Genomic DNA, 21,822 nt, shown 5'->3' with positions numbered 1-21,822 from the left:
ATCACACACAAAGAGACAGTGAACCGACTTCCTCTGTGGATTGTCCTCGGAGACCCCCCAGCACTGCTGGGGAGAAGCTGGCTGGCAAAACTAAACTGGAAATGGGATGATGTCCATGCCATGTCATTAGAGGAACGGACCTCCTGCTCAACAGTTATAAAGCGATTTGAACATCTCTTTCAGTCAGGTGTGGGCACTTTCAAAGGGGCCAAAGTCAAAATCTACATCACACAGAATGCTAGACCAGTCCATCGCAAGGCCAGAGCTATACCCTATGTGATGAGGGAAAAGATTGAACACGAACTAGACAGGTTTCTACGGGAAGACATTATATCACCTGTGGAATTTAGCGACTGGGCAAGTCCCATCGTCCCAGTCATGAAGCCTGATGGATCCGTACGAATCTGTGGGGACTACAAATCTACCATAAACAGAATCTCTCTACAGGACCAGTACCCGCTGCCCAGAGCGGAGGACTTATTTGCCACATTGGCTGGAGGTAAACTTTTCTCAAAACTAGACCTCACATCTGCGTATATGACGCAAGAATTGACCGAGGAATCCAAGCTACTCACCACCATCAACACACATCGAGGCCTTTTCATGTACAATCGATGCCCGTTCGGCATCAGGTCGGCAGCTGCCATATTCCAGCACAACATGGAGAGTCTGCTCAAGTCCATCCCGGGGATGGTTGCATTTCAAGACGACATACTTATCACAGGCAGGGACACTGGCTCCCATCTCCGTAATTTGGAGGAAGTACTAAAGCGGTTGAATCGGGTAGGCCTACGAGTCAAGAAATCCAAGTGCCTGTTTCTCGCACCCGAGGTTGAATTTTTGGGCAGAAGGATTGCCGCTGATGGAATCCGCTCAACAGAGTCCAAAAAAGAAGCAATTCACTTGGCACCCAGGCCCCGGAATGTCTCAGAACTGCGCGCCTTTCTCGGGCTACTCAATTACTTTGGGAACTTTATGCAGAACTTAAGCACGCTGCTGGAGCCTCTCCATGTGCTACTCAGGAAGGGGTGCGATTGGTTTTGGGGGGATGCCCAGGAACGTGCCTTCAATAAGGCACGCAACCTTCTGTGTTCCAACAGTGTTTTGACTTTCTTTGACCCAGGTAAAAAGCTAGTTCTCACATGCGATGCGTCAGTGTATGGAGTCGGGTGCGTTTTGCAACATGTCAATAGTGCGGGCAAATTACAACCCATAACTTATGCCTCCAGGTCACTTTCGCAGGCAGAACGCAGGTACGGAATGGTAGAGAAGGTGGCACTCGCATGCGTATACGGTGTCACAAAGATGCACCGATACCTTTTCGGGGCCAAGTTCGCGTTTGAAACCGACCACAAGCCCCTCACGTCTCTCCTATCCGAGAGCAAGGCAATAAACGGCAACGCCTCGCCGTGAATTCAACGGTGGGCACTCATGCTGGCATCCTACGACTATACCATAAGGCACAGACCAGACACAGACAATTGTGCCGACGTGCTCAGCAGGCTACCCCTGGTGACGACGGAAGGGTCTGACGAACAGGACTGTGAGATAGTCATGGCCATCAATGCCTTTGAGTCCACAGGTTCGCCCATGACGGCTCGCCAAATCAGAGCCTGGACAGCCAGCGACCCCACGTTATCCTTAGTAAAAAGATGTGTCCTAATCGGTGACTGGGTAGAGGCTCGCGATGCCCCGAGGAATTAAAACCCTTTCAGAGGCGCATGCATGAGCTATCACTACAAGCAGACTGCCTGATGTGGGGCAGCCGAGTAGTCATGCCTCTGCGAGGCAGAGAGGCATTTGTCCGGGAGCTCCACTGCGAGCACCAGCGGATCGTTCTCATGAAGGCCATAGCCAGATCCCACGGCTGGTGGCCTGGTATTGACGCGGACTTGGAGCTCTGCGTCCGAAGGTGCACCATTTGTGCCCAACTCAGCAATGCCACCAGTGAGGCTCCACTGAGCCCCTGGCCCTGCCCTAGCAAACCGTGGTCGCGGGTGCACGTAGACTATGCGGGCCCATTCATGGGCAAAATATTCCTCGTAGTTGTAGATGCATTTTCAAAGTGGATCGAATGCACCATTTGAAACTCAAGCACAACCTCCACCACTGTGGAGAGCCTCGCAACCATGTTTGCAACGCACGGAATCCCTGACATATTCGTCAGTGACAACGATCCGTGCTTCACCAGTGCAGAATTCCAAGACTTTATAATTGACCACGGCATAAATCACGTCAAGACGGCACCGTTCAATCCAGCCTCCAACGGCCCGGCGGAGAGAGCAGTGCAAATCATTAAACAAGGCATGCTTAAAATCTAAGGTCTCACGCTGCAGGGTCGCCTGTCGTGACTGCTGCTGGCATACAGATCTCGTCCGCACTCACTGACTGGGATGCCCCCCACACAACTGTTGATGAAAAGGACTTTAAAAACAAGGCTATCATTAATCCTCCCAGACATGCACAAAATCATTGAGGCAAAGCACTGTAAGCTGACTGAGTGCCGTGACAGAAATTCTAGGGGGAGGTGGAATGAGATAGGGGACAAAGTGTTTGTATTAAACTATGACAGGGGTCCCAAATGGCTTGCAGAGACAGTAATGGGCAAGGAAGGAAACAGGCTACTGGTAATACAAATGCACAATGGCAAAACCTGCCAGAGGCATGTCGACCAAGTCAAAAGCAGATTTACCAACAACACTGCGGAACCAGAGGAAGACTAAAATGTGGAACTCGCACCACACCTGGTGGGCAGACAGAGGGAACAACCTGAGGAAAGGGCAATCCCAACAGACAGCCTAGGCGAGTCAACAACAATCACACCAATCGAAACAGACAGCCCAGGCAAGATCCCAGCAACCACACCCAAAGAAAAACAGACACCAAGGCAAACAACTGAACCACAACTCAGACGCTCCATGCGAGAGCATAGACCACCTGAGAGACTGAACCTATAAAGACAATAAGACCTTGGGGGAGGGTGATGTCATGTATCTTACATTATTATATATAACTGTATCCTAACATGCTATACATGACTATAATAAGATATTACCTGTAACCACCAGCATACCTTACCACCAGGGGTGCACTTGCAAGAGACAGGTATATAAGGACAGGTCTCAGGCAAGTGCAGCATTCCAGAGCTGTGAAATAAAGGTGCAGGTCCAGAGTGACCTTGACTTCACTAGATGCCTCGTGTGAATCTGGACCGAGGGGACAGGACTTTACAGGTAACAGCCAAGAAAATACCTTTGAGAAAGCTAGGAAGCTGTTATGTTCAAACAAATTGCTTGTGTTGTACGATCCATGTAAACGTTTGGTACTAACCTGTGATGCGTCATCATACGGGGTCGGGTGTGTATTGCATCAAGCTTATGAATTTGGGAAATTGCAACCGGTTGCTTATGCATCCAAAAGTCTGTCTAAGGCCGAGAGGGCCTACAGTATGATCGAAAAAGAAGCATTAGCGTTTGTTTACGAGGTAAAGAAAATGCATCAATATCTGTTCGGGCTCAAATTTGAATTGGAAACCGACCATAATCTGCTTATATCCCTTTTTTCTGAAAATAAGGGGAGAAATACGAATGCATCGGCCCGCATCCAGAGATGGGCGCTCACGTTGTCCGTATACAACTACGCCACCCGCCACAGGCCAGGCACAGAAAACTGTGCCGATGCACTCAGTAGGCTACCATTGCCCACCACCGGGGTGGAGATGGCACAGCCCACAGATTTAGTTATGGTAATGGAAGCATTCTGGAGTGAGCAATTATCTGTTATCACCCGAGAAATTAGAACCTGGATGGGCCAGGACCCCTTACCTTCCTCAGTAAAAAACTGTGTGCTCCACGTGAGTTGGTCCAGTGTTCCATTCGAGATGCAGGAAGAAATAAAGCCGTACCAGCAGCGCAAAGATGAAATGTCGATACAGGCAGACTGCCTCCTATGGGGCAATTGGGTAGTTGTGCCAAAAAAGGGCAGGGACATTTGATTAGTGACCGCCACAGTACCCACCCAGGTGTTGTAATGCTGAAAGCGACAGCCAGATCCCACGCGTGGTGGCCTGGTATCGATGCAGACTTAGAGTCCTGTGTGCACAAATGTAATACATGTTCCCAGTTTAAAAATGCACGCAGTAAGGCGCCACTAAGTTTATGGTCTTGACCCTCCAAACCATGGTCTAAGGTTCATGTTGACTATGCAGACTCATTCTTTGGAAAAATGTTTTTAGTGGTTGTGGATGTGTACTCCAAATGGATTGAATGTGTGATAATGTCGGCAAGCATGTCCGCTGCCACCATTGAAAGCCTACGGGCCATGTTTGCCTCGCACGGCCTGCCTGAGGTCCTTGTAAGTGACAATGGGCCGTGCTTTACCAGTGCCTAATTCAAGGAATTCATGACCCACAACGGGGTCAAACCTGTCACGCCTGCCTCGTTTAAGCCAGCATCCAACGGTCAGGCAGAACAAGCAATTCAAATAATCAAGCAGAGCTTGAAAAGGATAACTGAAGGCTCACTGCAGAATCGTTTATCCCGAATCCTGCTTAGTTCCCGCACAAGACCCCACTCGCTCACCGGGGTCCCTCCCGCTGAACTGCTCATGAAAAGGACACTTAAGACAAGGCTCTCATTAGTCCACTCTGATCGACATGAACAGGTAGAGATCAGGCGGCTTCAACAGAATACATGTCATGATCACGCAAATGTGTCACGTGAAATTGAAGTAAAAGATCCTCTATTTGTGTTGAACTATGGATAAGGTCCCAAGTGGATTGCCGGTAAAGTTTTGGCTAAAGAGGGTAGCAGGGTGTTTGTGACCAAACTCGCAAATCGACTCACCTGCAGAAAATACTTGGACCAAACCAAACTCAGATATACGGACTATCCAGAACAACCCACAATAGACTCTACCTTTTTCGACCCTCTGTTAGCGATGGCCCCGGGTGTCAGGGTCACCTCTGACCTTCTGAGCAGTTCGAATCGCTCCCACTCCCTGGGTTCTAGACTCTGGATTTATTTGGGGGAGGTGATAAAGTGCAAGAGACAACTGGTTTGGTGCAAAAGAACTTTGGTTTTATTAAAGACAAGAAAATATAATGACAGACTTATAATTACTCTAATAAAGAACAGTACATCACACATTCAAAAGGGATTAAAGTGAATAATACATCTCCCAGCTCCCAATACCTAATATCGACTAGGTTACACTCCAGGGCAAACAGGGATTATGCTCAGCAATCCTGCATGGTCAGTTACCGGTAGTTCGCGATTTCGGGGTTCGCTGAATTCTGCAGGTTCTGCTTGCCGTACCCCGAACGTCGGAGAAGACTTCTTACTGCGCAATCTTCAGTTGGGTTGAATCCGCTGATGCAGTTGAGCACGTTTTGGACTTATGGGGTAAGTACCCGTTTTCTTTTGTTAGAAATAGGTTTCAAAGTTTTTTTAGAAAATGTTTTCACCTGTTGGTAGTCAGGCCTAGGTTGTAGAGTGGAAACTTTCCATTCTTCGGTTTCTTCCTTGTGGAGTTTTGATTCGAAGTTGGTCAATCGCTGTGTTTTTGGTGGTACCACGTTGGCTGTGGTCGATTGCTGTCACGATGGTGGTGTTCTTCCTTCCTTTTCGATTTCTGGACGTCGAGGCTGGAGAAGTTAGTTTACAACAGCTGCGCTGGTCTCTCTCCCTTCTTGATCTGATGCAGAGCAAGCGAAGCACGAGCATCCGCATACCTTCGTTAAAGCAGGGCCCAGTTGTACAGTTGGAGCTGTTCTAATCTTCGCGCCCAATCAGTCTGGATTCTTTGTTCCAAGTTTGGCAGGCTCGATATTTCTTTGTCATATTTTGGCGGGCTCGTTAAACTGTTAACTTGTCTCGGGTGCGTTGATCTTCTAAATCTGTTTCTTGATGGAAATATTAGCTTGGTATTTGCAATGTCCTTTTGTGCTTAGGTTTTGCATGTGGGCTGGATTGGGTCATTTGTTTTTATGTATATGCTGAAATGGCTTTCCAGCTTCAGGTTGATGGCTAGCTATCTCTGGGTTAATTGTTGCTATGTTCATGTCTCTTGTGGATAAGGGGTTTCGAGTATCCATTCTCCAGACAATTTATTTTAGTTTCAATACCCCAGACAGCTCCAATAATCAAACTGGTTTCTTTAGTTCTCTAGCCCTGCCCACACAGGCTAAATTTGTTTTGTAAAATCCCGAATTCGATTAAAGTTCGTAGTTTCTTCCATAAGCACTTTAGGATTTCAAACATTCTGGTAGATGGTTCCAAATTCAATTTCCTTTCCAAAGAGGCCAAACACTGGAGCGGGGGGGGGGGGGGGGGGGGGGAGGTGGCAGTGGCGCGGTTTTCTACGAATTTTGCCCCTTTCACCTCCAACACACACACAAGTAGCAACCGACCCAGCGGTTGACCACGAAGCAGAACCCATCACCTGCAGCAGCCCAGCAAGGCTCACCGCCCCCAGCAGTCCAGCAAGGCCAGCTGTGCAGCAGCCCAGTGAAGGCCCAACAAGTGACTCACCAACACCAGCGTTTGCACCGTGACGATCAGTCAGGGAAATGAAGGCCCCAAATCGACTCACATTGTAAATAGTTACACGGGGCGGGGGAAGTGTTGTTATGTATGAAAACGTGCAATTACCATGTCTAATCACCAGAGGGCTTATCCGCTGGATTCCCAAGGGATCCCACAAACCCTTGGGAGAACCTGAATATAAGGAGGCCTCACAGGCTGGAGAGACACTCTGAGATCTTCAATAAAGGACTATGGCCACACTTACTTTGAGCTTGCAGCATCTAGTCTGACTCTTTATCCAAGACATAACACAACCATTCCTTTACTAGTTTTTAGCTAAAGCTATTTGACATCATGAAAGATATTAACAACGATGTTTTATTCTGCTATACTGTGCACACTTTCCTTTACCATTTAGCAGCTTAAGAAAGTTCAGTCTGATGACCATGGAATATATTAATATGTAGAACTTCAAAAACTGGTCAAGAAATGCCATTCTTAATGCCATTCAATTCAGCGAAGTGTGAGGTAATGCATTTGGGGAGGGCTAACAAGGCAAAGGAATACACATTAAATGGTAGGACGCTGAGAAGTGTAGAGGAACAGAGGGACCTTGGAGTGCAGTTCACAGATTTCTGAAGGTAGCAGGGCAGTAAGATAATGTGGATAAGAAGGCACACGCGATATTTTCCTTTATTAGCTGAGGCATAGAATATGAGAGCAAGGAGGTTATGCCAGTTAGGCCACAGCTGGAGTACTGCATGCATTTCTGGTCACCACATTACAGGAAAGATGTGATTGCACGAGAGAGGGTACAGAGGAGATTTACAAGGATGTTGCCTGGACTGGAGAATTTTAGCTATGAGGAAAGATTGGATGGGTGGGGGTTGTTTTCTTTGAAACAGAGGTGGCTGAGTGGAGATCTAATTGAGGTGTATACATTTATGAGGGACCTAGATATTGTGGATAGGAAGGGCCTGTTTCCCTGAGCAGAGGGGTCAATAAGGAAGGGGCATAGATTTAAAGTAATTCATAGGAGGTTTAGAAGAGATTTGAGAAGAAATATCTTCACCCAGAGGGTGGTGGGAGTGTGGAACTCACTGCCTTAAAGGGTGGCAGATGCAAAAACCCTCATCAGATTTAAAGAGTACTTGAATACATATTTGAAGTGCTGTAACCTGCAATGCTACGGACCAAGGGTTGAAAAGTGGGATTAGTCAGGATAGCTCTTTGTCGGCTAGCACGGACACGGTGGGCTGAATGATCTCCTTCTAAATATTGCTGTGGTTCTTCAACGCAATGGTATTCATATCAGGAAAGGATGAACAGGGGCGTCCCTTTTCTCTTGAAGATAGAAGGCTGAGGGATGATATAAAAGGATCTTTAAAATTATGAAAGGTTTTGACAGAGTGGATACAGAGAGAATGTTTCCACTTGTGGGAAGAGCATAACTAGAGGCCATCAATATATTATAGTCACCAAGAAATCCAATGAGGAATTCAGAAGAAACAGCTTTACTCAAAGACTGGTGTGAATGTGGAACTCGCTACCACAGGGAGTGGTTAAAGCGTGTCGTATAGATGCATTTAAGGGGAGGCTGGACAAGCGTATGAGGGAGAAGGGAATAGAGGGTTATGCTGATAGATTTAATGAGGAAAGATGGGAGCAGGCTCAAATGGAGCATAAATGCCGGCATGGACTGGTTGGGCCAAATGGCCTGTTTCTGTGCCCTATATCCTGTGTAATCCTATATAATCTCTGACCATATGAAGCTGGGGTTTGTTATTCTCAAGTGGACATAAAAGATCCCATGGCAGTATGTCGAAGAAGCACAGGGGAGTTATCTCCAGTGTCTCTCAATCAACATAACAAAAAAACATATTATCCTGTCATTATCACATTGCTGTTTGTGGGAGCTTGCTGTGCACAAATTGGCTGCCGCGTTTCCCACATTACAACAGTGACTACACTCCAATAGTACTTCATTGGCTGTAAAGCGCTTTGAGACGTCCGGTGGTGATGAAAGGCGTTATGTAAATGCAAGTGTGTATTTTTTTTCTTGGTGCTGAGAAGGTTGAGAGGAGATGTGATAGAGCTGTTGAAAATGATGAATGGTTTTGCGAGTTAAATAAAGAGAATTTGTTTCCAATAGCCGGAGGGTCTGTAACCAGGTGGTATATTTGAAGTGTGGGTGTGTGAGAGAAATGCACTGTTCAGACGGGATCAGTGCAGAATAATGTGAATGATGTAATGTGCAATGTCAGCCAGTGAGGGTCACTGTGTTATATTCCATGCAAGAGCCCGGATAGCTCAGTCGGTAGAGCATCAGACTTTTAATCTGAGGGTCTAGGGTTCAAGTCCCTATTCGGGCGATGCTTTTAAATCAAAATTCGCAATTCTCTCTTTCAGGCAACCATGTTAAAAATGAGTCTTTCATGCTGATCTCATGAACGTATCTTCAAGATTTGTCATTGCCTCATTATTCTTTTCAACAGAGAGTATTTTCGAATGTCACTGCTTTCAAGTGTAAATTGGGTGTTGTCTTCATTGAGAAAAGCAGCAACTGGAGCCGAGATCGGGACCCATGAGTTCGGGCCCAGGGGCATGCTGCAATATGTGTGTGCACTCGATCCGTGCAGCAGAGCAGGTCTCCAGTCATCTTGGGCAATCTTTGCCACTGGACCAAGACCTCGCTCTGTCAAGCCCATGTGGTGGCTGGTGTGCAACGACCACCACACGTTAAAAAAATCCACGCACAGGCATCTTCCACCCTTCAAGATTTAGTTTGGGATCTGGAATATTAGGTTCTCCTGTGAATGCATTCCTTTTTGGCATGGAAGCAAGTCATCCTCGCTTCGAGGGACCGCCTATGATGATGATCAGACCCTCATAATAAATCCTGATGCTCCATTCGTGGATGTATTCACCATTAAACAGGTCCATAAATCATTCCTTGACTAGTTCTTAGCTAAAGATATTAAAGACATCATGAAAGATATTAACAACAATGTTTTATTCTGCAATACTGTACACCCTTTCCTTTACCGTTTAGCAGCTTCAGAAAGTTCAGTCTGAAGCCCATGGAATATATTGATATGTTGAACTTCAAAAACTGGTCAAGAAATGCAATTCTTAATGCCATTCAATCCAGAGAAGTGTGAGGTAATGTATTTGGTGAGGGCTAACAAGGCAAGGGAATACACAATAAATGACAGGACACTGAGAAGTGTAGAGGAATAGAGGGACCTTAGAGTGCATTTCGCAGATTTCTGAAGGTATCAGGGCAGCATGATAATGTGGATAAGAAGGCTTACGCGATATTTTCCTTTATTAGCCGAGGCATAGAATACGAGAGCAGGGAGGTTATGCAAGTTAGGCCACAGCTGGAGTAGTGCGTGCAGTTCTGGTCACCACATTATAGGAAAGATGTGATTGCACGAGACAGGGTACAGAGGAGATTTGCGAGGATGTTGCCTGGACTGAAGAAATGTAGCTATGAGGAAAGATTGGATCGGCTGGGGTTGTTTTCTTTGGAACAAAGGAGGCTGAGGGGAGTCCTGATTGAGCTGTATAAAATTATGAGGGACCTGGATAGAGTGGATAGGAAGGACCTGTTTCCTTTGCAGAGGGGTCAACAACCAGGGGGCATAGATTTAAAGTAATTGGTAGAAGGTTGAGAGGGGATTTGGGAGGAAATGTTTTCACCCAGAGGGTTGTGGGGGTCTGGAACCCACTGCCTCAAAGGATGGCAAAGGCAGATACTCTCACCACATTTATAGATGCTTGGATATGCAATTGACATGGTGTAAAATTCAGGGCTGCGGACCAAGAGCTGAAAAGTGGGATTAGGCTGGGTAGCTCTTTGTCAACCGGCACGGGCACGATGGGCCGAAATGGCCTCCTTCCGTGCTGTAAATTTCTATGATTCTTTAGAAACATAGAAACATAGAAAATAGGAGCAGTAGTAGGCCATTCGGCCCTTCAAGTCTGCACCACCGTTCAATATGATCATGGCTGATCCTCTAGCTCAACACCATAGACCGCTTTTTACCCCATACCCCTTGATGTCTTTTGTTTCTAGAAATCTATCTATCTCCCTCTTAAGTATATTCAGTGACTTGGCCTCCACAGCCTTCTGTGGTAGAGAATTCCACAGGTTCACCACCCTCTGAATGAAAATTTTCCCCTCATCTCGGTCTTAACTTTCCTGCCCCGTATCTTAAGACTGTGAGCGAGGGATCTTTACTCTGTGTCTAATCCGTGCTGTACCTGCATTGGGAGTGTTTGATGGGACAGTGTAGAGGGAGCTTTACTCTGTATCTAATCCCGTGCTGTACCTGCCCTGGGAGTGTTTAATGGGACAGTGTAGAGGGAGCTTTACTCTGTATCTAACCCCGTGCTGCACCTGCCCTGTGAGTGTTTGATGGGACAGTGTAGAGGGAGCTTTACTCTGTATCTAACCCCGTGCTGCACCTGCCCTGTGAGTGTTTGATGGGACAGTGTAGAGGGAGCTTTACTCTGTATGTAACCCCGTGCTGTGCTTGGCCTGGGAGTGTTTGATGGGACGGTGTAGAGGGAGCTATACTCTGTATCTAACCCCCTGTACCTGCCCTGTGAGTGTTTGATGGGACAGTGTAGAGGGAGCGTTACTCTGTATGTAACCCCATGCTGTACCTGGCGTGGGAGTGTTTGATGGGACGGTGTAGAGGGAGCTTTACTCTGTATGTAACCCTGTGCTGTATCTGCTGTCATGTATTCAACTGTCATTGTAATCCATGTATAAACTAACCTAATTTGTACATCGTGAGAACACTGACCACTAGGTGGTGAACTTGTGGGAGACATTCCTAACCTGGACTTTCAGGTCTAAAAGGGGAAGCTCCACCCACCTTCATCACTTCAGTGCTGGCTAAAAAAAGGACTGGTCACAGAGTGACCTTCTCTCTCGTATGGGCCTCATGTGCATTTGTACTTTATAGTAAGGACATATTATCGGCGACGAGAAACTAGGGTTTAAACCACGTGAGCATGGCCACTACCAGCACAGACGAGAGGTAATGTGTTGGTGATGATTGGGCCGATTTTATTGAGAGACGACAGCAAAGTTTCATCACTAAGGAATGGCTGGGACAGGATTCGGCCGACAAACGCAGGGCCTATCTCCTGACGGTTTGTGGATCCAGGACGTACTCCCTGATGAAGGACCTTCCAGTGCCATAGAAGCCAGCGGACAAGACCTTTGAAGAGCTCAGTAAGTTGATCGGGGAACACTTTCAACCGGCGAGCAGCATGCACATGGTGAGACACCGGTTTTACACGCACCGGCGGTGAGAAGGACAAAGCGTTCCAGACTTTGTGGCAGACCTCCGGCCACTGGCGAGCCTATGTAAGTTCCCAGATAAATGCAGAGCGGAGATGCTGTGAGACTTTTTTATTGAGGGCATCGGGCACGCTGGGGTTTTCAGGAAACTGTTTGAGACAAAATACTTGAACCTGGAAACGGCGGCTTTGATGGCCCAGATATTTATCTCAGGGGAGGAAGAGACCAGAATGATGTTTGACAAAAATCTTGGTTTAAATGCAGCAAATGGACAGAGAGTCAACATTGTTAATGCGGCACATAGTTCTCCAGGCAGACTGGGGCAATTGGATAGGACCGAGCATGGAGCATTTTATCAGGGAGGCTTTGAGGGTATCCTTATAACATTTCCTCTGCTCCCCATTGGCTCGTTTGCCATGAAGGATTTCCGAGTAGAGTGATTGCTTTGGGAGTCTCGAGTCTGGCATGCGAGTCTGGCAAGCTGATCAAGTGTGGTAAGCGCTTCAATGCTGGGGATGTTGGACTGGTTGAGGCCACTGATGTTGGTGCGTCTGTCCTCCCAGGGGATTTGTAGGATCTTGCGGAGGCATCGTTGGTGGTATTTTTCCAGCGACTTGAGGTGTCTTCTGTACATGGTCCATGTCTCTGAGCCATATAGGAGGGCAGTATTACGACAGCTCTGTAGACCATGAGCTTGGTGGTAGATTGGAGTGCCTGGTCTTCAAACACTCTTCTTCTCAGGCGGCTGAAGGCTGCGCTAGAGTAAATAAAGATAAACTGTTTCCAGTGGCAGGAGGGCGTGTAACCAGAGGGTATTTGTGAAGTGTGGGTGTGTGAGAGAAATGTGCTGTTCAGACAGGATCGGGACAGAAGGAGAACGATGTAATGTGCAATGTCAGCAAGTGAAGGGTGCTGTCTCCTTTCACTCAAGGTCTTGGATAGCTCAGTCGGTAGAGCATCAGACTTTTAATCTGGGGGTCTAGGGGTCAACTCCCTATTCAGGTGATGCTTTTAAATTAAAAGTCTCAATTCCTGCTTTCAGGCTGCTCCATGAAACGTGGGACTGTCACATTGATCTCATTAATGTATCTTCAAGATTTGTCACAACATGATTGTTCTTCACAAGAGAGGTATTTTCTCAAGTCACAACTTTCTCGTGTAAATTGGGTGTTGTCTTCATTGAGAAAAGCAACGGCCGACACAGGGACTTGGAACCGAGACTCTCAAAATAAATCCTAATTCTCCATTGGTGGATGTATTCAACATTACACAGGTTTACAACCTGACATTCATTCGTTTGGCACTAATGCTAATAAAGTCGTGATGAAAGATATTAACAACAATGTTTTATTCCGTTATAGTGGGCAACATTTTCTTTACCAATTAGCAGCTTCAGGGAGTTCAGTCTGAAGCCCATGGAATATATTAACATGCTGAACTTCAAAAACTGGGCAAGAAATGCCATTCTTCAAACTGTTCAATCTGTAGATGTTTGAGGTAATACATTTGGGGAGGGCTAACAAGGCAAGGGAGTAAACATTAAATGGCAGCACACTGAGAAGTGGAGAGGAACAAAGGGGCCTTAGAGTGCAGGTCCACAGATCCCTGAAGGCCAGGTCGATAAGGTGGTTGAGAAGACATACGGGATACTTGCCTTTATTAGCCGAGGCACAGAATACAAGAGCAAGGAGGTTATGCTTGAACTGTACAAAACACTAGTTAGACCACAGCTAGAGTGCTGTGTGCAATTCTGGTCTCCACATTGCAGGAAATATGTGATTGCACTGGAGAGGGTACAGAGGAGATTTACGAGGTTGTTGCCTGGACTGGAGAATTTTAGCTATGAGGAAAGATTGGATGGGTGGAGGTTGTTTCCTTTGGAACTGAGGAGCTTGAGAAATGTGGCCTGGATAGAGTGGATAGGAAGGACATATTTCCTTTACCAGAGGGGTCAATAAGCAGGGGGCATAGATTTAAAGTAATTGGTAGAAGGATTATAGGGGAGCTGAGGAAAAATGTCTTCACCCAGAGGGTTGTGGGGATCTGGAACTCACTGCCTGAAAGGATGGCAGAGGCATCAACCATCATCACATTTACAAAGAACTTGGATGTGCATTTAAAGCGCTGTAATCTACAGGGCTCTGGACCTAGTTCTGGAAGGTGGGATCAGGCTGGGTATCTCTACTTCGACCTGCACGGACACGATGGGCCAAATGGCCTCCTTCTGTTTTGTAATTTTTCGATGACTCTATGACTCAACCACACGGCCAATTTTTGTATCATCTGCAAACTTCTTAATTATATCCCCTACATTTAAAGAAAAGAAAGTCTTACATTTATATAGCGCCTTTCATGACCTGCAGACGTCTCAAAGCGCTTTACAGCTAATGAAGTACTTGGAGTGTAATCACTGTTGTAATGTGGGAAAGACGGCAGCCATATTAGTGCACAAGCTAGCTCTCACAAACAGCAATGTGTTAATGACCAGGTAATCCGTTTCTTTTGTTATCTGGATACAGCGATAAATATTGGCCAGGACACCAGGGATATCTTCGGTGCTCTTCTTGGAAATAGTGCCTTGGGATCTTTTACGTCCACTCGAGAGAGCAGATGGGGCCACGGTTTAACATCTCATCCGAAAGACAGTGCAGTTTTTTTAGATGAGGAAAGATGGGAGGAGGCTCGATTGGAGTATAAATGCCGACATGGACATGTTGGGCCGAATGGCCTGTTCTGTGCCATATATCCTATGTAATTCTATGTAATCTATCATTACATGAAGTTGAGATTGTTCTCCTTACTGCTGAGAAGGCTCAGCGGAGATTTGATCGGGGTGTTGAAAATTATGAATGGTTTTGATAGAGTAAATAAAGAGAAATTGTCTCCAGTGGCAAGGCAGTAGGGTGGGTAACCAGAGAGTATTTGTAAAAGTGTGGGTGTCTGAGAGAAATCGGATCAGTATGGAAAGATGTGAAAGATGTAATGTGCAATATCAGCTAGAGAAGGTCGCTGTGTCTCACTTCACCCAAGAGCCCGGATAGCTCAGTCGGTAGAGCATCAGACTTTTAATCTGAGGGTCTAGGGTTCAAGTCCCTATTCGGGCGATGCTTTTAATTCAATGTTCTCAATTCTCTCTTTCAGGCAACCCCACAAAAGATGTGCCTTTCACGCTGATATCATTAATGTATCTTCAAGTAGTGGGGAAAATGTTGGAATCAATTATTAAGGATGAAATAGCAGCGCATTTGGAAAGCAGTGACATGATCGGTCCAAGTCAGCATGGATTTATGAAAGGGAAATCATGCTTGACAAATCTTCTGGAATTTTCGAGGATGCAACATGTAGAGTGGACAAGGGAGAAACGGTGGATGTGGTGTATTTGTACTTTCAAAAGGCCTTTGACAAGGACCCACATAAGAGATTGGTGTGCAAAATCAAAAGCACATGGCATTGGGGGTAATGTACTGCCGTGGATAGAGAATTGCTTGGCAGAGAGTTGGGATAAACGGGTCCTTTTCGGAATGGGAGGCAGTGAGTAGTGGAGTGCCGCAGCGCTCAGTGCTTGGACCCCAGCTATTTACAATATACATTAATGATTTAGATGAAGGAATTGAGTGTAATATCTCCAAGTTTGCAGATGACACGAAACTGGGTGGCGGTGTGAGCTGTGAGGAGGATGCTAAGAGGCTGCAGGTTGACTTGGACAGGTTAGGTGAGTGAGCAAATGCATGGCAGATACAGTATAATGTGGATAAATGTGAGGTTATCCACTTTGGTGGCAAAAACACGAAGGCAGAATATTATCTGAATGGCGGCAGATTAGGAAAAGGAGAGGTGCAACGAGACCTGGGTGTCATGGTTCATCAGTCATTGAAAGTTGGCATGCAGATACAACAGGTGGTGAAGAAGGCAAATGGCGTGTTGGCCTTCATAGCGAGGGGATTTGAGTATAGGAGCAGGGAGGTCTTACTGCAATTGCACAGGGCCTTGGTGAGGCCTCACCTGGAATATTGTGTTCAGTTTTGTTTTCCTAATCTGAGGAAGGACGTTCTTGCTGTTGAGGGAGTGTAGCGAAGGTTGATCAGACAGATTCCAGGGATGGCTGGACTGACAATTTAGGAGAGACTGGATCAACTGGGCCTATATACACTGGAGTTTAGAAGGATGAGAGGGGATCTCATAGAAACGTATAAGATTCTGATGGGACGGGACAGGTTACATGCGGGAAGAATGTTCCCGATGTTGGTGAAGTCCAGAACCAGGGGACACCATCTTAGGATAAGGGGTAGACCATTTCGGGCTGAGATGAGGAGAAACTTCTTCACTCTGAGAGTTGTTAACCTGTGGAATTCCCTGCCGCAGAGAATTGTTGATGCCAGTTCAATGGATGTATTCAAGAGGGTGTTAGATATGTCCCTTGCGGCTAAAGGGATAAAGGGATATGGAGAGAAAACGGGAAAGGGGTACTGAGGTGAAGGATCAGTCATGATCTTATTCAATGGTGGTGCAGGCTCGAAGGACGAATGGCCTACTCCTGCACCTATTTTCTATGTTTCTATGTTTCTATTTGTCACTGCCCAATTTTTCTTTTAAATAGAGGGTATTTTCTAATGTCACTGTTTTCAAGTGTAAATTGGGTGTTGTCTTCATTGAGAAAAGGAGCAGTCACACAGAGACTTGGAATCGAGACCCTCATAATAAATCCTGATGCTCCATTAGTGGAACAGAGGGATCTTGGAGTGCGTGTCCACAGATCCCAGAAGGTAGCAGGACAGGTGGATAAGGTGGTTAAGAAGGTGTACAGAATGCTTTCCTTTATTAGCTGAGAATAGAATACAAGAGCAGGGAGGTTATGCTTGAACTGTATAAAACACGGCCAATTTTTGTATCATCTGCAAACATCTTAATAATACCCCTACATTTAAAGAAAGAAGAGAAAGGCTTGGATATATATCGCATTTTTCACGACCACTGGGCGTCTCAAGCGCTTTAAAGCCAATGAAGTAACAGGATGTAGTCACTGTTGTAATGTGGGAAATACGGCAGCCAATTTGCACAAAGCAAGCTCCCACACACAGCAATGACCAGATAATCTGTTTTTGATATGTTGATTGAGTGATAAATATTGGCCTTCTTCTCTTCTTCGAAGTAGTGTCATGGGATCTTTTACGTTCATTTGAGAGGGCAGACGGGGCCTCGGTTTAACGTCTCAAAGACGGCACCTCCGACAGTGCAGCACTCCGTCAGCACTGCACTGGAGTGCCGGAATTAGATATTTTGAGATGAGGAAAGACGGGTGGAGGCTCAAGTGATGCATAACCGGTGGCATGGACTAGTTTGGCTGAATTGCCAGTTTCTGTGCTGTATATCCTGTGTAATCCGATGTAATCTATGATTAAATGAAGCTGGGGTTGTTCTTATTAGTGCTGAGAAGTTTGAGAGGAGATTTGATAGAGGTGTTCAAAATTATAAATGGTTGTGACAGTCATCATAAGCAATCCCCCCGAATCGAGGAAGACTTGCTTCCACTCTTAGAATGAGTCTTTAGGTGGTTGAACAGTCCAATAAGAGAGCCACAGTCCCTGTCACAGGTGGGACAGACAGTCGTTGAGGGTAAGGGAGATTGGGACAGGGTTGCCACACGTTCTTTCTTTTTGCATACACTCGGCGATGAGATTCGAGATGCTCAGTGCCCTCCCGGATGCACTTCCTCCAATTAGGGCTGTCTTTGGCCAGGGACTCCCAGGTGTCGGTGGGGATGTTGCACTTTATCAGCGAGGCTTTGAGGGTGTCCTTGTAACGTTTCCTCTGCTCAACTTTGGCTCGTTTGCCATGAAGGATTTCCAAGCAGAGTGCTTGCTTTGGGAGTCTCGTGTCTGGCATGCGAACTCTGTGACCTGCCCAGTGGAGCTGATCAAGTGTGGTCAGTGCTTCAATGCTGGGGATGTTGGCCTGGACGATGACACTGATGTTGGTGCGTCTGTCCTCCCAGGGGATTTGTAGGATCTTGCGGAGACAACGTTGGTGGTATTTTGCCAGCGACTTGAGGTGTCTTCTGTACATAGTCCATGTCTCTGAGCCATATAGGAGGGCAGTATTACGACAGCTCTGTAGACCATGAGCTTGGTGGTAGATTGGAGGGCCTGGTCTTCAAACACTCTGCTTCTCAGGCGGCCGAAGTCTGCGCGAGAGTAAATAAAGAGAAACTGTTTCCAGTGGCCGGAGGGCGTGTAACCAGGGGGTATTTGTGAATTGTGGGTGTGTGAGAAAAATGTGCTGTTCAGACGGGATCAGTACAGAAGGAGAACGATGTAATGTGCAATGTCAGCAAGTGAAGGGCGCTGTCTCCTTTCTGTCAAGGGTCTGGATAGCTCAGTCGGTAGAACATCAGACTTTTAACCTGAGAGTGCAGGGTTCAAGTTCCTATTCAGGTGATGCTTTTAAATTAAAAGTCTCAATTCCTGCTTTCAGGCTGCTCCATGAAACATGGGACTATCACATTGATCTCATTAATGTATCTTCAAGATTTGTCATAACACGATTGTTCTTTACAATAGAGGGTATTTTCTCAAGTCACAACTTTCTCGTGTAAATTGGGTGTTGTCTTCATTGTGAAAAGCAACGGCCGACACAGGGACTTGGAACCAAGACCGTCACAATAAATTTTGATGCTCCGTGAGTGGATGTATTTAACATTACACAGGTTTACATCCTGGTATTCATTCGTTTGGACCATACAATCATTCCTTTACAAGTTTTTAGCTAAAGCTAATAATGTCGTGATGAAAGATATTAACAACAATGTGTTATTCCGTTATAGTGTGCAACATTTTCTTTACCAATTAGCAGCTTCAGAAAGTTCAGTCTGAAGCCCATGGAATATATTAATAAGCTGAACTTCAAAAACTGGGCAAGAAATGCCATCCTTCAAACTGTTCAATCTGTAGATGTGTGAGGTAATACATTTCGGAAGGGCTAACAAGGCAAGGGAATAACCAATAAATGATAGGACACTGAGAAGTGTGGAGAAACAAAGGGACCTTGGCGTGCAGGTCCACAGATCCCTGAAGTTAGCAGGCCAGGTAGATAAGGTGGTTGAGAAGACATCAAGCTCCCACACACAGCAATAACCAGATAATCTGTTTTTGTTATGTTGATTGAGAGATAAATATTGGCATTCTTCTCTTCTTCGAAATAGTGCCATGCGATCTTTTACGTTCATTTGAGAGGGAAGATGGGGCCTCTGTTTAACGTCTCAAAGACGTCTCCTTTCCGAGACGAGTTCCGAGTAGAGCACTTGCTTTGGGAGTCTCATGTCTGTCATGTGAACTATGTGGCCTGCCCAGCGGAGCTGACCAAGTGTGGTCAGTGCTTCAATGCTATGGATGTTGGCCTGGTCGAGGAAGCTAATGTTGGTGCATCTGTCCTGCCAGGCAATTTGTAGCACCTTGCGGAGGCATCGTTGGTGGTATTTCTCCAGCGACTTGAGGTGTCTACTGTACATGGTGCATGTCTCTGAGCCATTCAGGAGTGCGGTATTACTGCAGCCCTGTAGACCATGAGCCTGGTGGTAGATTGGAGGGCCTGGTCTTCAAAACACTCTTCTTCTCAGGCGACCGAATGCTGCGCTAGAGTAAATAAAGAGAAACTGTTTCCAGTGCCCGGAGGGTCTGTAACCAGGGAGTATTTGTGAAGTGTGGGTGTGTGAGTGAAATGTGCTGTTCAGACGGGATCAGTGCAGAAGGAGAACGATGTAATGCTGTCTCCTTTCTTCCATGAGCCCGGATAGCTCAGTTGGTAGAGCATCAGACTTTTAATCTGAGGGTCTAGGGTTCAAGTCCCTATTTGGGTGTTGCTTTTAATTCAATATTCTCAGTTCCCTCTTTCAGACAACACCACAAAAGATGTGCCTTTCACGCTGATATCATTAATGTATCTTCAAGTAGTGGGGAAAATGTTGGAATCAATTATTAAGGATGAAATAGCAGCGCATTTGGAAAGCAGTGACATGATCGGTCCAAGTCAGCATGGATTTATGAAAGGGAAATCATGCTTGACAAATCTTCTGGAATTTTCGAGGATGCAACATGTAGAGTGGACAAGGGAGAAACGGTGGATGTGGTGTATTTGTACTTTCAAAAGGCCTTTGACAAGGACCCACATAAGAGATTGGTGTGCAAAATCAAAAGCACATGGCATTGGGGGTAATGTACTGCCGTGGATAGAGAATTGCTTGGCAGAGAGTTGGGATAAACGGGTCCTTTTCGGAATGGGAGGCAGTGAGTAGTGGAGTGCCGCAGCGCTCAGTGCTTGGACCCCAGCTATTTACAATATACATTAATGATTTAGATGAAGGAATTGAGTGTAATATCTCCAAGTTTGCAGATGACACGAAACTGGGTGGCGGTGTGAGCTGTGAGGAGGATGCTAAGAGGCTGCAGGTTGACTTGGACAGGTTAGGTGAGTGAGCAAATGCATGGCAGATACAGTATAATGTGGATAAATGTGAGGTTATCCACTTTGGTGGCAAAAACACGAAGGCAGAATATTATCTGAATGGCGGCAGATTAGGAAAAGGAGAGGTGCAACGAGACCTGGGTGTCATGGTTCATCAGTCATTGAAAGTTGGCATGCAGATACAACAGGTGGTGAAGAAGGCAAATGGCGTGTTGGCCTTCATAGCGAGGGGATTTGAGTATAGGAGCAGGGAGGTCTTACTGCAATTGCACAGGGCCTTGGTGAGGCCTCACCTGGAATATTGTGTTCAGTTTTGTTTTCCTAATCTGAGGAAGGACGTTCTTGCTGTTGAGGGAGTGTAGCGAAGGTTGATCAGACAGATTCCAGGGATGGCTGGACTGACAATTTAGGAGAGACTGGATCAACTGGGCCTATATACACTGGAGTTTAGAAGGATGAGAGGGGATCTCATAGAAACGTATAAGATTCTGATGGGACGGGACAGGTTACATGCGGGAAGAATGTTCCCGATGTTGGTGAAGTCCAGAACCAGGGGACACCATCTTAGGATAAGGGGTAGACCATTTCGGGCTGAGATGAGGAGAAACTTCTTCACTCTGAGAGTTGTTAACCTGTGGAATTCCCTGCCGCAGAGAATTGTTGATGCCAGTTCAATGGATGTATTCAAGAGGGTGTTAGATATGTCCCTTGCGGCTAAAGGGATAAAGGGATATGGAGAGAAAACGGGAAAGGGGTACTGAGGTGAAGGATCAGTCATGATCTTATTCAATGGTGGTGCAGGCTCGAAGGACGAATGGCCTACTCCTGCACCTATTTTCTATGTTTCTATGTTTCTATTTGTCACTGCCCAATTTTTCTTTTAAATAGAGGGTATTTTCTAATGTCACTGTTTTCAAGTGTAAATTGGGTGTTGTCTTCATTGAGAAAAGGAGCAGTCACACAGAGACTTGGAATCGAGACCCTCATAATAAATCCTGATGCTCCATTAGTGGAACAGAGGGATCTTGGAGTGCGTGTCCACAGATCCCAGAAGGTAGCAGGACAGGTGGATAAGGTGGTTAAGAAGGTGTACAGAATGCTTTCCTTTATTAGCTGAGAATAGAATACAAGAGCAGGGAGGTTATGCTTGAACTGTATAAAACACGGCCAATTTTTGTATCATCTGCAAACATCTTAATAATACCCCTACATTTAAAGAAAGAAGAGAAAGGCTTGGATATATATCGCATTTTTCACGACCACTGGGCGTCTCAAGCGCTTTAAAGCCAATGAAGTAACAGGATGTAGTCACTGTTGTAATGTGGGAAATACGGCAGCCAATTTGCACAAAGCAAGCTCCCACACACAGCAATGACCAGATAATCTGTTTTTGATATGTTGATTGAGTGATAAATATTGGCCTTCTTCTCTTCTTCGAAGTAGTGTCATGGGATCTTTTACGTTCATTTGAGAGGGCAGACGGGGCCTCGGTTTAACGTCTCAAAGACGGCACCTCCGACA

At 46.1% G+C, this 21,822-nt stretch overlaps 3 non-coding genes across 3 annotated transcripts; all 3 read left to right on the top strand.

Moving 5' to 3' along the window:
• Positions 1-8,823: 8,823 nt before the first annotated feature.
• trnak-uuu (transfer RNA lysine (anticodon UUU)) lies at positions 8,824-8,896 on the top strand. The gene has a single exon. It is a non-coding gene; the product is annotated as a tRNA-Lys (tRNA).
• A 5,979-nt stretch (positions 8,897-14,875) lies between these two features.
• trnak-uuu (transfer RNA lysine (anticodon UUU)) lies at positions 14,876-14,948 on the top strand. The gene has a single exon. It is a non-coding gene; the product is annotated as a tRNA-Lys (tRNA).
• Positions 14,949-19,623: 4,675 nt separating this feature from the next.
• On the top strand, positions 19,624-19,696 carry trnak-uuu (transfer RNA lysine (anticodon UUU)). The gene has a single exon. It is a non-coding gene; the product is annotated as a tRNA-Lys (tRNA).
• Positions 19,697-21,822: the final 2,126 nt, after the last annotated feature.

This window comes from Pristiophorus japonicus, chromosome 9 (genome assembly GCF_044704955.1).
Source record: "Pristiophorus japonicus isolate sPriJap1 chromosome 9, sPriJap1.hap1, whole genome shotgun sequence".
NCBI classification, from domain to species: Eukaryota; Metazoa; Chordata; class Chondrichthyes; family Pristiophoridae; genus Pristiophorus; species Pristiophorus japonicus.
Note: the sequence above shows the minus strand (reverse complement) of the source record. Positions and strands in the feature narration are given on the sequence as shown.